This window comes from Heterocephalus glaber, unplaced genomic scaffold (assembly GCF_053883595.1).
Source record: "Heterocephalus glaber isolate CG9 unplaced genomic scaffold, H.glaber_assembly_v1.0 deba00001235, whole genome shotgun sequence".
NCBI lineage: Eukaryota > Metazoa > Chordata > Mammalia > Rodentia > Bathyergidae > Heterocephalus > Heterocephalus glaber.
Genome location: NW_028258222.1, coordinates 455,302 through 471,117, shown reverse-complemented (window position 1 = coordinate 471,117; position 15,816 = coordinate 455,302). Strand labels below are relative to the sequence as shown.

At 36.0% G+C, this 15,816-nt stretch overlaps 1 pseudogene; it reads right to left on the bottom strand.

Annotated features, from left to right (window-relative positions):
* Positions 1-13,409: 13,409 nt before the first annotated feature.
* On the bottom strand, positions 13,410-14,586 carry LOC101715463 (olfactory receptor 14C36-like; annotated as a pseudogene).
* Positions 14,587-15,816: the final 1,230 nt, after the last annotated feature.

Genomic DNA, 15,816 nt, shown 5'->3' with positions numbered 1-15,816 from the left:
TTCCCAATAATGAATGTTGTCATAGTGCATACCAGTAAACTTGATGAATAAATAAAAAGTTTCCTCTACATTGTTTCAAAATAATTATTTATAAATTGTATGTTAAATGAAACTCTTGCATTTGAGTGCAACAACTTCAATGAATAAAGCTATATACAATATAGTCTGCACAAACTATTATTCAAATATCATTTAATATTGTTAAAAATTCAGTAGTAGGGTTGAGGATTTAGCTCAGTGCTTCCACCACCTCTCTCTCAAGTGCAAGGTCCTGAGACTGATCCCTGGTACAAAAAGTAAATCAGAAATATTTTCCAAAAATGTGTTCAATTCTTGCATTTGCACTTAATTTTCCTCTGATTAAGAATGATAAATTTGATGAGGACCCCCCAGGCAGGACCACCAGGTACCAGCTTGGCCTTGCAGTCAGACACAGGTGGCTATGCTCTGGTCTGTCTGGCTTTCCCAAAACACTTTCATCCAGGAGACTGTGAGTACCCCTCCTGAGCAGGTCCACCAGCTGCCAGCTTGGCCACACAGGTGCCTGTAAGAAAAGCCAGCACCCCCACCACCACCTCTGGTCTTTTGGCTGTGCAGCTAACTGGTTCCACACTACAGAGGCACCGGGGCACAAAAAGGACATTGTCCTGAGTTGCAGAAGTGAATAACAGAGGGTCTCTCTCAGGCTCCCTGATAAAAACTGAAGCCAACTGGTAAAGTGAAGAGAATCTCTGCAATATAGGCACACCAGACAACCATACTTGATAAGCTTGAGGGATCACTATCTCCCAATTGAACATGGACTATTTTCAGGGGAAAGAAAGCTAGAACCTGTATTAGAACCTTGGCGAGTTCAACCCTGCAGGAGAACAAGGAGCTTAATTTGGGGCTTGCAGCCAGAAATCTGCCTGAATCTCATGGGTCTGTGACAGGTTTACTGAGACTCATTGACTTATAATAGACAGAACCGAAATAAAAGAGAAGACATTTAAAGAAGTAACAAACTCAGGCTTGCACCCAACAAAAGGCAATTTCTGGGGAAAACAAGGTGGAAAAGTCTGATAAACAACAACCTGGGCACCCTGAACTGGTAGCACAGGAAGTATCAAAACAAATGAATGAGGCTTTACAAAAATTCAAAGCAGAAATAATTTCCCAGATAACTACGCAGGTGAGGAACAGAGTGAAAGACATGATTAGAGGCTTTAGAACAGAAGGATAAAAAATAAATGAGCTCAGAAGCATGCTTGAAGCCATAAACACCCAGGATAAGAAAAAAATGGAAACCATGACTGCCCAACATAAGAAAGAAATAGAATCTATGAAGCAAACTCAAACAAATATTCAGGAAATTAAAAACTCCATTTAAAGCATGCAGAGCAGATTAAGGGAATCTGAAGATGGAATATCAGATACAGAAGACAGGATTGTGGTTAAGGACCATGAAAACAGAGATTTCTTAAAAATAGTAAGGGACCACGAGAAATCAATCCACCAGCAGCTAGAAGATGAAAGGGAAAATAACATAAGACTGATAGGATTCCATGAAAAAACAGGAGAAAATACAGTGGACATAAAAACATTGTTTACAGAAATAATAGTAGAAAACTTCCCAGACAGAGGTGGAGAATTGGAATACAGATAAGTGAGGCATATCGAACTCCAACAAGCCATGATAAAAAAAATCTATTCCTAGACATATAATAGTCAAGATCCCTGAAACACAATAGAAGAACAAAATCCTACAGGCATTTTGACAAAAGAAACAAATTACCTACAAAGGAAAGCCCATCAGAATCACAGCAGATTTCACAACAGAAACCCTCAAATCAAGGGTAGCCTGGAGTCAAGTATTTCAGGCCCTAAAAGAAAATAACTTCCAAACTAGACTGTTGTAGCCTGCAAAATTACCTTTCAAAATTGATGGGCAAATTAAATGCTTTCATGACAAACAACAAATGAAAAATTTCATGAACACCAAATCAGCAATTCTAATAATCCTAAGCAATATCCTAGAAAAAGAAAATGAAGATCACAACTCCATAAGGCCCAACAGAGGGAAGCCACCAGGCAAGGTAAGAAACTAAAGGGAAAGAAGGGAAAAAACAAAAAAGCCAACAGTAGTAAAATATCATGATAAGAGTGAGTCAATATCTATCAATTATGACCATCAATGTTTATGGTCTCAATTCACCAATCAAAATAAATAGACTGACAGAATGGATTAAGAAGCAAAATCCAACAATAATATGTATACAAGAAACACACGTAATTCACAAAGAAATACAAAGACTGAAAGTAAAAGGATGGAAAACAGTTATCCACACCACAGGAACCCAGAAAAAAGCAGGGGTAGCAAATTTATTTGCAGGCAAAGTAGATTTCAAACCAAAACTAATTAAGAGAGACAAAGATGGTCACTACGTCCTTGTGAAGAGAACAGTCCAAGAGGAAGAGATGACAATCATAAATATGTATGCACAAATATGAATGTTCCCAATTATGCAAAACATATTAATGGACATGAAAAACCACATAAGCTCCAATACAATTGTATTGGGGGATCTTAGTATCCCATTATCACAAATAGACACATCATCTAGACAAAAAATTAACAACGAAATTTTGGACTGAACCAAGCTATTGAACAAATGGACTTAATAGATGTTTACAGAGTGTTCTACCCCACAAAATAAGAATACACATTCTTTTTGGCTACACATGGGTCATTCTCCAAAATAGACCACATGCTAGTTCACAGGACATGTCTAAGTAAATGTGAAAGAATTGAAGTTATGCCCTGGATATAATCAGACCGCAGTGCAATAAAATTGGAGATCAATGACACAAGAAACTGCAAAACTCCCACAAACATATGGAAATTAAATAATACCCTCCTGAACAACCAATGAGTCACAGAGGAAATTAAAGAAGAAATTAGACAGTTTCTACAAGCAAATGATAATATCAGTACAAAATACAAAAATCTATCTGATGCAATAAAAGCAGTTCTATGCGGGAAATTCATAGCAGTGAATACCCATATTAGGAAAACAAAGAGAACTCAAATAATCTAATGCAGAACCTCAAACTTCTAGAAAAAGAAGAGCATAACAAACTCAAAGCTCATTTAAGAGAGGAAATTATAAAGATCAGAGTAGAAATCAATGCAATAGAGACTAAGATAATGGTACAAAAATTAATGAACCAGAGTTGTTTTATTGCAAAGAATAAATAAAGTCATTAAACCCTTAGCCAATCTTATCAAAAAAAGGAAAGAAAAGGCTCAAATCCATGCAATTAAGAATGAAAAACATGAAGTCACAACAGACCCAGCAGAAATCCAGAGCTTCATTAATACCTACTTTGAGAACCTGTACTCTAATAAAATGCAAAACACAGAAGAAATGGATGGATTCCTAGATACATATGAATTAAACTCCCCAATTGCTATGAGTGAAATTGAAAATGTAGTAAAAAATTACCAACAAAGAAAAGCCCAGGTCCTGATTGCTTCACTGCTGAATTCTACAAGACATTAAAGAAGAAATATTCTCATACTCTTTAAACTCATCAAGGAAATTAAAAGGGAAGCAAGGCTTCCAATTTCATTCCTGGAAGTAAGTATTACTTTGATTCCAAAACCAGGGAAAGGCACAACCCAAAAAGAGAACTACAGGCCAATCTCCCTAATGAATATTGATGCAAAAATCCTCAACAAGATACTGGCAAACCGAATACCATCAAGAAGATCATACACCCTGACCAAGTCAGATTTATCCCAGGGATGCAAGGATGATTCAACAATCATAAATCAATAAACGTAATACACTATATTAATGGAGTCAAGGACAAAAACCATATGATCATCTCAATAGATACAGAAAAGGCATTTGACAAAATCCAATACCTATTAATGATAAAAACCCTATAGAGAATTGGAATACAAAGTCTTTTTCTAAACTCATTTAAGCGTATCTATAAAAAATCAACAGCCAACGTCATACTAAATGGTCAAAAACTTTAAACTTTCACGCTAAAATCAGGAACAAGGCAAGGATGCCCACTATCACAACTCTTGCTTAATATTGTTCATGAAACATTAGCCACAGCAATTGGAAAAGGGAAACAAATAAAAGGAATAAAGATAGGAAAGGAAGAAGTTAAATGGTCATTATTTGCTGATTCTTTGATACTTTACATAGAAGACTCAAAATACTCTCCCAAAAGACTTCTAGACTTAATCGACAGATTCAGTAGAGTAGCTGGATATAAGGTCAACACTCAAAAAACAATAGCCTTTTTATATACAAATAATAGACTCAAGGAGAGAGAAATTAGAGAAACAACTCCTTTTACAATAGCATGCAAAAATGAAATATCTAGGAGTCAATCTAACAAAAGAAGCAAAAGGCCTCTACACTGAAAACTATAGCACTCTGCAAAAGGAGATTGAGGAGGATATAAGACAGTGGAGAGACATCCCTTGTTCCTGGATAGGAAGAACCAATATAGTGAAAATGGCCGTATTTCCAAAACTACTATATAGGTTTAATGCAAGCACAATTGAAATTTGAACAATATATTTCACTGAACTAGAGAAAACAATCCAAAAATTCATTAGGAACCAGAAGAGACCTAGAGTAGCAAAAGCAATTCTAGGCACCAGAGACATGGCAGGGGGTATCACAATCCCCCAATTGAACCTATACTACAAAGCTACTGTTATTAAAACAGCATGGTACTGACAAAGGCACAGAACTGAGGATAAGTGAAATAGATTATAAGATGCACAAACAACTCCAGACATACCCAGCCACCTCATCTTTGACAAAGGAGCCAACCATCCTCATTGGAGGAAAGATAGCCTATTTAATAAATGGTGTTGGAAAAACTGGATTTCAACCTGCCAAAGATTAAAACTAGACCCATAATTATCACATGCACTAAAGTAAGATCAAAGTGGATTAAAGATCTAAATATTCAGACAGAAACTTTAAATTTTCTGGACAATAAGTTAGGTAGAACTCTTGAAGCCGTTGGCATAGGAAAAGACTATGAACCAAACCTTAGTGTCATGGGAACTTGCACAAAGAATCAAAACCTGGGATTTCATTTCATTAAAAAGCTTCTGCAGTGCAAGAGAAACCACCGTCAGAACTAAGACACAACCTACAATGTGGGAAAAAATTTTCAGCAACTGTACCTTAGATAGAGAACTACTACCTAGAATATATGAAGAACTGAAAAAATCAGACCCCTCAAATTCAAAGACCCAATTCAAAAATGGGCATCTGAAATGAAGAGACATTTCTCAGACAGAAAAGTAAAAGCAACAAATAAATATATGAAAAAAATTTTCAACATCACTGGTTATTCAAGAGATGCAGATGAAAACAACACTGAGATTCCACCTCACCCCAGAAAGGATGGCTGCTATAAAAAAATCGTCCAGTAACAAATGCTGACAGGAGCATGGGAAGAAAGGAACCCTTCTCCCTTGTTAGTGGGAGTGCAGACTTGTGCAACCACTGTGGAAATCAGCATGGAGTTATCTCAAAGAACTAGGTTTAGAGGTCCTATTTGACCCAGCCATCCCTTTGGTGGGTATCTTCCCAAAAGAATCATATCACACTGATACATGTGCACCCATGTTTATAGCAGCACAGTTTGTAACAGCTAAAGCATAGAAACAGCCCAAGTGCCCATCAACTGGAGACTGGATAAAGAAGATGTGTTTTTCTATATAAAATGGAGTACTGCTCAGCCAAAATGAACCTGAAACTAGCACATTTATAGCTAAATGGATGCTTATTGACACCATCCTCTTAAGTGAAATAAATAGGACACACATGTCCAAATACCGAATAGTTTCTCTTGTGTGAGAAACTGAAAGAGTAATTAAGGATTAAAATGACTAAAATGAATAATTGATGATCTGAAATATGAAGAAAAGGTTCAAAGGTGTAGGGATGGCAGGAAGGGAAGGGAAGAGATCAGAGTTAAAGACTTGAATCTGGAAAGAATCCATATATAGATTGTGTCTAAAATTACAGGAAGAGATGTAGATAGAGACTAGGCTGGAGCTCATCAATGCATTGGGAAGGAATAGTCACTGAGATTAAATGAGAGAAGGGTATGTTTCCAGAAGAAACACATACAACTATGTACAGTACACAGTATTCAATAGTGTGATAAATGACTGTTACAGTTTTAGGAACTTATCATAACATGCTGTGCTTTTCATCCTTTAGAGCATAACCCTACTTATATAAAACAGTTTACTGTAAAATAGTGTGCTGTTATGCCAGTGGTAGCCTCATGTATCTCATATTTAACAGCACATTTGGATATATCAAGGGGCCATCACAGATGATTGATGTATAGCTTTTCAGTTTGCACTTAGAAGTTGGCACTCTGTATGGTATTTTGTGATACACATGGATGAAATTGTCTAATAACATATTTCTCAGATTGTATTTCCATCATGTGTCATGTGACTGTATTGAAATTTAAACTAAAATATAAAATTGGCCTATGTAGAGTCTAATAGCTAACTAGAAGTTTTCTTTCCAGATCACTTTTTTTTTTTTTTTTTTGGTACTGGGGATCGAACTCAGGACCTTGTGCTTGTGAGGCAAACTTCGGAACCACTGAGCTAAATCCCCGGCCCTCCAGATCGCTATTTGTTCAATATTAGTTTTGAAAATCTTTTTAAAACAAATCACATCCTCTGATGTCTTGTTAATTCTTGATATTTTTAAAAAATTATATGGAAAAATGTTTAAGTACATTAAAATTTTGCTTTGTTGAGTTCTACTATACTTGAATGTTATCATAATTTTTTCCTTGCATTGATTTTCTTTGAATAATTTTAATTTTTTATATTTGTGTGTTTGATAATAAAGTTATACAAAAATAATGATAAATCTTTTAATGCATGTTTTGACAGTTCAACACTTTTAAATTGTGACCAGGTGACTTCACCAGCTGAGCATCCTCACAGTCAGGCTTGGGCTCCAAACCACAAATGTTCCTCATGAGATAAGCAGCAGTGCAGGGACAGAAAGTTCTTTGGTCAGGTGACCATGGCAGGAAGGTTAAACACAAGCTCAAGGTCACCTGGAAAGTTCTAACAGACATAATAAGGATTTCTGGATAAATTGAGGAACGCAAGGATAGCGGCTACCATGGCTGAGGAGTTTGCTTAGCTGGCAGGGTACACACCTGGCTGGGTCTGGGAGGGCCTCATTTCAGGCTGGATCTCTGAGGGTCTGAGGGGAGTCCTTCAGTCTTTCATGTACAATCATGCTCCCAGGGGAACATGGCCCCTGCTTAGGGTACTGGCCTTGGCTCCTCTCCAGGGCTCACTGTCCTCTCAGGGGTGATCTCACTTTGAGGTGCTCCTGATCCTGGAATCCAAGATGACTACAGGTTAGGGCAATGCCTGGAACTTCCCAGTGCAGTGCTGGGGATGTGGAACAGAATGTGGCAAAGACTGCTCCCTTGTCCCAGCACGTCTTTTACATATCTTGGTGTGCTCAATCTTTGGGGATGACTTTGTCTACATAAATTTAGGCTAACAGGTCCTAGACAGAAACTCTGTAAGTGGTGGCCAGGGCTATAATCAGACCCTAGTGGTCAGCCATCTCAAACTTTAATGCAATAAAAGAGATGGATATAAAATGAGAGTCAGATATTGGACTTTATCATCATTTTAGTTACCCATAGCATATTGTTAGGCCCAGCACCTTTAGCCTTGTTAAACTTTTAATTTTTATTTCATGTTACCTCTTTTTATTTTGTTGCCAGTGAGCTTGATCAAAGGGCTGAATCTAGGGCCTAGCTACAGGATTATTTGCCCACTTGCCATTGAAAATATGCAAAAACAGAAACATAAGATTATTCAAATTTGATCAAAGGGTGAGGGCATCTATTTCAGCACCTTGGAGCACACAGAACTCTAATATGTTGAAAGGGGGGAAAAGACAGGAAACAGGCACTCGCACATTGAATTAGGGTTGGCTTTCCAGAGGGCACAGGGAATGATCCACCTTCCTTACTTTCAGGATGGCTTGTGGTGGTGAGGGTGTGGTTCTGCTCTTAGAATGAAGAAGCTGTATTTTGTTATTTTAAAAAATTTTTATCATTGAGCAACAATAGAAAATGTCAACTCAGATAGTCTGCAATGCTGACTCCAGCAGTTTAAGGTGCTCTGAATTCACGGATTTCTAGTGCTGTTTCTGGCAACTTCAACACTGTCATCTTCACTGGCATGAATATGTGAAGTTTTGACAGGTTTCTCCGTCGCCTGTGCACCAGTTCCCTGCTAAGTCACTTTCTTTTTGGCTAAAAGCCCCAACCCAGAGGCTGATTCATTGTGGCAATGGTGGAGATCGCAGGTCGCTTAGGCTTGCAGATGGGTCAAGGGCTGTGGAGAGTGGCCAGAAACCAGCAGCTACAATAGGAAGGCTATAGTGAGCAAGGCTACCTCACCAGAGACCAGAGCAGAAGAATGGCTGTGAGCAACATTTCTAACACCGATCATCGCAAGCAAGTCCAAGGAGGCATTGATATCTATCATCTTTTGAAAGCAAGGAAATCTAAAAAACAAGAAGAACTCATTAATTTGGAAATGTTGCCTCCTGAACTGAGCTTTACCATCTTGTCTTACCTGAATCCAACTGACCTGTGCTTGGCTTCATGTGTTTAGCAGGATGTTGCTAATGATGAACTTCTCTTGCAAGGGTAAGTTAAACCTACCAGTATTGATTCAGACTACTGTAAACATATTAATACTTAGTGTTCTTTTTGTAGCACACATACATTATGAAATAATTTCTTCTTAATTTGGGATTATACTCTGAGTTGCTATTAAGGCCTATAAAAATAAAAATCCAATTACTATTGCCCAATTTGATGTTCAGTAAAGAAAGTAGAAAAAAAACAACAAAAATATCTCCTTTATAGGAAGAAGAGAAATTGCTAATCTGGGTATGTCAGTTTATTATAAATCAGAAATGTTCAGCTTATTTTAAAAATTAAAGTTCTGAATTAAGAATTTGTAATCCAAAAATTAGACTCTTTACATCCCTGGTATAATTTGTGCTGCACACCTGTGTTCCTATAGGTATTCCATCTGACGAATAGGTATACTTGACCATCAATAAATAGTCCTCAAATGTTTCTGTTTCCATGAGTTTCAAAGTGTGTTTAATTGTTTGTTTACTTGTAGTATTCTTTTTATCATAGGTGTTTGTTAGCATAAACTTTAACTGGTGAAAACTTCATTTATTTTTAATGTTTTCCTTACCACCATTTCATCAATAAAGTAGATAAATATTAGAAAGCAATGATATAAACATCTACTTGCTGAATTTAAAGTAAACTGTAGAAAATTTAGCAAATATTGAACCAGTTTAAATTAAACTACAAATTTAAAAACATTTTGTGGAATAGAATCCATTTTATTGAATATAAATTACTCCTTACATAGCATCACATATTTAGAAAAAACCTCATTTTTTAAAATGTATCAAACAGAATTATTGTATTTTAAATTTTCTAAACTTCTTTACAGAAGTTTATTTAAGTCTCTTTGTTTTAAAATGGGAGTTCATAATGATAAAGAATGCTAGGGTAGGGAAGCATAAAAAACATAAAAATAATTTAAATGTGTTATATTCCAGCTTCTCATGATAAATGTAATCATTATGTACTGAGAACATGTACTAATAAAAACTTAAAAACTAAAAAGAATGATGATAAAGAACAAATTTAGAAAACAAAAGCCATTTGGACCTTTCCTTTTTCAAAGTATCAATTATTTGTTATTAATCCTTTTAATCCTTATTTATACTTTCAGTTTCTCATACTAGAGAAACTAGTATTTACACATGTGTGTCTTATTTATTTCACTTAAGAGTATGGCCTCAATATGCATCCATTTAGCTATAAATGACTCTAGTATATAGGGAAGGGTGGAGGGGTGAAGGGCGCACAGGTAGGGGGGAAAAATAAGAACCAATATACATCATATACAGGTACAACACCCAGTGATAAATGTAAACATATTGTATACCTAAAATGTACCAATAAAAGAATTTAAGCAAAAACAAAAACAAAAGCTGTTTTAAGGCTGAATGATTTCTATCAGGGAATATAATTGAGAGAATTAATCTAAATTACCAAACTTTCTAGTAGTGACATGTCTAACATAGACTTCCTAATCATACAGAATTATAATATAAAATTATGTAGGTAATTTATCAACTACCACAAGAAAATATCATCTCATACTTTCAGTGCCTTGTCATAGTGAATGTACTGTTATTATTAGGAAATTATATTAATTAGTAGGATTTAAATAAGCTATTGACTTCTTACTAGTTTGAATACAAAAGGAAATTAAACTACTTTAAAACTGGGTCACTCTTTTTTTACCTCCTTTCTACATTTTAGTATTCCCAACAAGTTAGTTTGTGTTCCTATACTTGAACTTTTTTAAAAAGTCAATTTCTAAGCTTATATGTACTCAGTCATTACATATTTTTCATTTAGAGTTTAATTGTGGATTGTTTATCTCTGGGAAAAAATGTTTTCCTTATTGTTTGCCTATATATATATATAACATGATAAATAATTATGCCTATACTTACAATGCTTGGATTTTATTGCTAATGGTAAATTGCTTCTATTTGAAAAAAAAAGGTTGGCTGAGTTTTATGTTAGCATTGAATATGCTGAATATTTACTAATGTTGGAAGAATGTTCCTATTACATAGCATAATTATAAAACTCAAAATGTGTGATAATAAAGAGGCCACTAACTATTGATAATTTTCTAAATAGCTTATTTACAGCTTTAGAGTAATGGTTTCATGTGGTTAGTAAAGTAATGCAAGGGTGTAAGTTAACTAGTAAGAGGATAATCTCAAATTAAATATTTTGTGTATTTATCCCAACAAATTTTGATGTTATATAATGGACAATACTTTTTTCTGGTTTTCTTGTTCTCTATGTGTGAAAATAAAGAAATTTGAAATAAAAACCAAAAAAAAAATTTTATCATTGAAGATCACTTTTTGCCTCCAGGTTACAGACTGTCTTGTGTGCAGTACCGCTCCATAATTGTTTTAAAAAATTGTTGTATAATCTATACAACTATCCCTTGGAAGGGGGAAGTTAATTCACTCTTTGATCTTGTCACAGTGTTATAAATATTTGTGCAAATACAGCTCCGTGATGGTGGCATTTATAGTAATCTGTTTTCTATTATTTAAAAATATGTAAGTCTGGGTGGTACATAAAGACAGTAGGTTCCTTCAGATCATAATCAGGAGGCTGTAAATCCTAGATCATGGAGTCCCCTCAGCTCAACCCGTCAGGGAGGCTATGGCAGTGACTTGACAATGACAGGGCATTGGTAGGAAACTCATGATGAGACAGGAAACAGAGACAGAGCAGAGGTCAGGGTCCCTCAGAGGAGTGCCCTCTGGTTGGGACTAACTGGGGCTCATTGTTTGGAGTAGCGCCCAAAGATCTCACCCTGTTCCACTAAGGCCTCAGGTCTCATGGATTCCACCAGGTCCATACCACCACTCTGAGCTAAACTCCATCACATGAACGTGGGATAAACCACACCAGAAATCTGATGATCTTCATGAACCTCTTACATTTCCATCTTTGGAAAATGTATTCTCCAAGAAAATGAGTGTATTACAGTAGAAATTGATGTCCTGTTATTCTTATAATTCCTCAGCAACAAAGGTTTATTTTTCAATTTAGAAATCATTATACATTTTAGCTTTTCCATAGTGTGATATTTTGTCACATTTAATGGTGATTTAGTTAAACATTGCTTGGTTTGCTATCTAGAGTGCAAATGTGTTTTCTTAAGACATGTAAAAATTCTTAAAAATCATTATTATTTTAACTTTTTCTCCTCAATTTCTAATACGAATTTCTTTTTACTTGGTCATATTTTTTTCTTTTTAATTTTCAATTAATTTGGGGCAATATTACCTTAAGCTATTTAACATATCAAACATTGTCAAAATTAGGACAACTATTTTACTTTTACCTTAAACACACATTTTCTCTTCTCATATTTTCTGAAAATTCTTTTTCATCTTCAGTTGCTTGTTTTATACAGAATATTTTAACATAATTTCTTCCACTTTGTTTGAAGTACTGTTGTAAACACCTTCTCTTCTTCCATCAATACCTATGATGTTGATAATCTAATTTCAAACTAATCAGAGGAAACAACATTTTGGAGGGTCATCTATATTCTTCAAGATCTGTGATTAAATTTCCATGTTTTCATATAAATCTTTCTGTAGACTGAAACCCTTTTTAGTTTTCAACTGGCAATAATAAGCAACATTAGTAATTGTGTTCCATAAAACATAACAAATTGAATAAATACCATTGCTGTCAAAGTTATAAATGCACAAACATATATAATCCCCCTCCAGCTCAAACACTGATTAGTGAAATGAATGAAATAATAATTATTATTATTTATTAAATTACCTTCATTTATTAAATTACCTTATGTGGTAAATGATTTCCTTCTTTTTTTATAAGAGAAATGTACAAATTCATGAGAGTTGAGACAAAGTGACAAGAGTCAATTTGGAATATGTTGACGCTCCCAGGAACTCTCAACTCCGATGAGAAAGCAGAAAAGGGGGACCCATCATACCTGTGTCCCAGACTCCCCAGTCCTGTGAGGGCCTCCAGCGAACACAGAGGAGGCTTTGTGGACAGCAGCCATAGGTCCTAGGTAGCCCATGGAACATAAATATGCCTGTTTGTTTACTTAAGTTTATTAACTGCACTACCAAATTTTCACAACATCTTCCTACAAATGCATACATATTTCAGTACAATACATTATAAACAATGAATGTATATAATTTCATCACTTAGAATGAGGAAATAAGAAGATTACAGGAATACATTTTTCCATACTACTTTGGCTATATTTTCTCCTAGTATTTCATAATGTGTATCATAAAAGTTTAATTATGTTACATGCCATCCTTCTTATTTTTCTCTCATTCAGTCTCTGCATAATTAAGGGATGTCTTCATCCATATACTCTGTGAGGACTTTAGCAATAAGTTACATATTCCACATTTTCTGTAAATTTTTAAATTACTGGTTAGTGTAGTGTTCCTATGATCTTCTCACTTTCCAAAAGGTTCTTCTCTGAACACAGGAGACTTTGGGGGGAAATTTGAGATGTCAAAAAATTTGGACTTCTTCTGTAGTAACAAGCTCTTTTGCCTATTGCTTGCCTATATTAAACTTATCAGAACAATTTAGAATCCACTGATGCTGTTATATGATATGTTCATAAGACCTAAGTATTAAATTCACACAAATGATATGGAATAACTTTAACCACTTACTGCATTCATTGCTAAAAGCATGAGCATGACTAAGCTGGGTTGGAAAGCCTCCTTAATTCTCAGTACATCTCCTGAATAGAACATGCTTGTCATGAGTTTCCTGATGGCACACTTTATCTGTTCATTTGTGATACTGGAGATAATAGGGTTAAGGGGGGGATTATGGAGTAGAACACAGACAGGACCATGTCCATGATGCCAGCAGACATTGCAGAGGGTCTCAGGTAGACATAAAAGGATGAGCTGAGGAAGACAGACACCACAAGAATGTGGGGGACACAGGTGGAAAAGGCCTGTTTCCTCTATGCTGCTACTGGAAAACTGAGCACAGTAGAAAAGATGTGATTATAAGACTTGATGATGTAAATGAAGCATCCACCATCAATCACCAGACCAGAGACAAGAATCATGATCTGGTTGCTGAAGGTGTCAGAGCAATACAGCTTCAGGAAAGAGGGGATCTCACAGGAAAGCTGCTGGAGACCATGCGAGTGGCAGAAGGGCAGCCTGAAGGTGTTGATGGTGTGCAGGGCTACATAGACAAGGCCACTGAGCATAGTGGCCAGTGTGTTCTGGACACACAGGCAAGGGTTCATGATCACAGGGTAAGGGAGGGGCCTGAAGATGGCTGCAAAATGGTTGTGAGACATAATGGTGAGAAATAGCATCTCCATGTACACAAAGAAAATCACAAAGACCTGAGCTACACATCCTGCCTTTGAAATGGAGCTTGTGCCCAGCAGGGAGTTCATACAGGAGTCAGAGTCCATGACAGAAGTGTAGCAGGAGTCCAGGATGGACAGGTTTCTCAGGAAGAAGTACATGGGCATGTGAAGGCTCTTTTCAAGAGTGGTGACAGCAGCAATGACAAGGTTTCCCATTATGGTTACCAGATAAATCAGAGAGAAGAACATGGCATAGACAACCTGTAGATCCTGCATGCCAGAAATCTCCATGAGGAGAAAGTGCATCATCATGGTGGAGTTGGACATCTGTGGGCGATGTGGCTTGTGGCTGAGAAGAGAAGGCAGAAGTGCTGAATCCAGGAAGAATTGCAGTGTGGAAATTTCATAATTATTAAACTGTGGACCAACGTATCATAGGGATATTCAGTGCTTGGCTCTCCTAATATTTTAGGATGATAATTCATTAGTCTAAATGATAATCTTCAACCTGAGCAGATCTCTATTGCCATTATTGTTATGTTTGTAATTTCCACCTGCATTGAAATTGATGGGACCTATTGACTTTCAAAAATTAGTAAAGTTCTTGACATGTCTGTGATATATACATATATTAATACTAAGTAGGTTGGGATAACATTAAAATATTCTAATTAGTGTTTTACTGTCTAATATGCAAAGGTTCTAAACTGCTCTCATTCCTTCATATATATCATTTGATATGATTAAAAAAGCAAAAATCCTATATCCTTGTTTTAAAATAAAAATAAAAATTATAATAATTTGAAATGTTAAGACCATAGATTATCTCATTTAAAATCCTAGTTTGCATCTTAGAGTGAAATAAGGTTACATTTTATTTTTATTTTTCTCTCTCTTCCACTCTCTCCCTCTTTCTTTATTTCTTTTTTCTCTCTTCTTCCTTAGGATCTAACACAGGACTCAGAAGACTTTCTATGTGAAGGACTTGCTCTACCACTGAGATAGTATTCCCTTGCCAGAAAAGTGGCAGAGATTTTTCTGTGTCTGCTACTCTATTGAGCTAGGAAGAATATTCCTTTGTCTATGCTTTTATCTCTCTGTCTCTGCTTTTATCTCTCTGTTTCATCTATCTGTCTCTGACTCTTTGTCTCTCAGAATCAGGATGGTATTAGCTGACATAGTATGAGAGATAAGGGAATTACTCAGAATATCAAAAACATCCTGAAATGTCCCTGGTTATCATTGTTAGAATAGTTGATATCATGCTTGATATTTTCCTCCAGTGTCAGGGTATATACTACTGTCACATGCCATTTAGGTAAATTGCATTTATCAACTGTACCTCTCTAAAGGTCCTGAGAGTTAGCACTGCCTCCCTGTTCTCAGAGAAGTTTCCTCTTGGAGCTCCACACCAACCAGCCACTGCTCCTGTGGTTCTCAGGCAACTGCTGCCCTCTGCCCAATTCAATGGCTTTGAACAGAATTTCAACAGAATATCCTCACATTTTCCCTTAATTGAGTCAGTTAGAATTTCCTTCCCTTATATTTTTATACCTGTGTTCTAATTTTAATTTTACTACATACAACTTTCATGTGTTGTTATAACAGGAACATACAGCATGTGTCTATATTGCCTTTAATCAAGATGAATTTACCAGTGAGAGACTCTCCAAGGCTTCCTCTGAATAATAAGGTGGGGAGACAGGAGTCACAGGACCTGCTATTTCCAC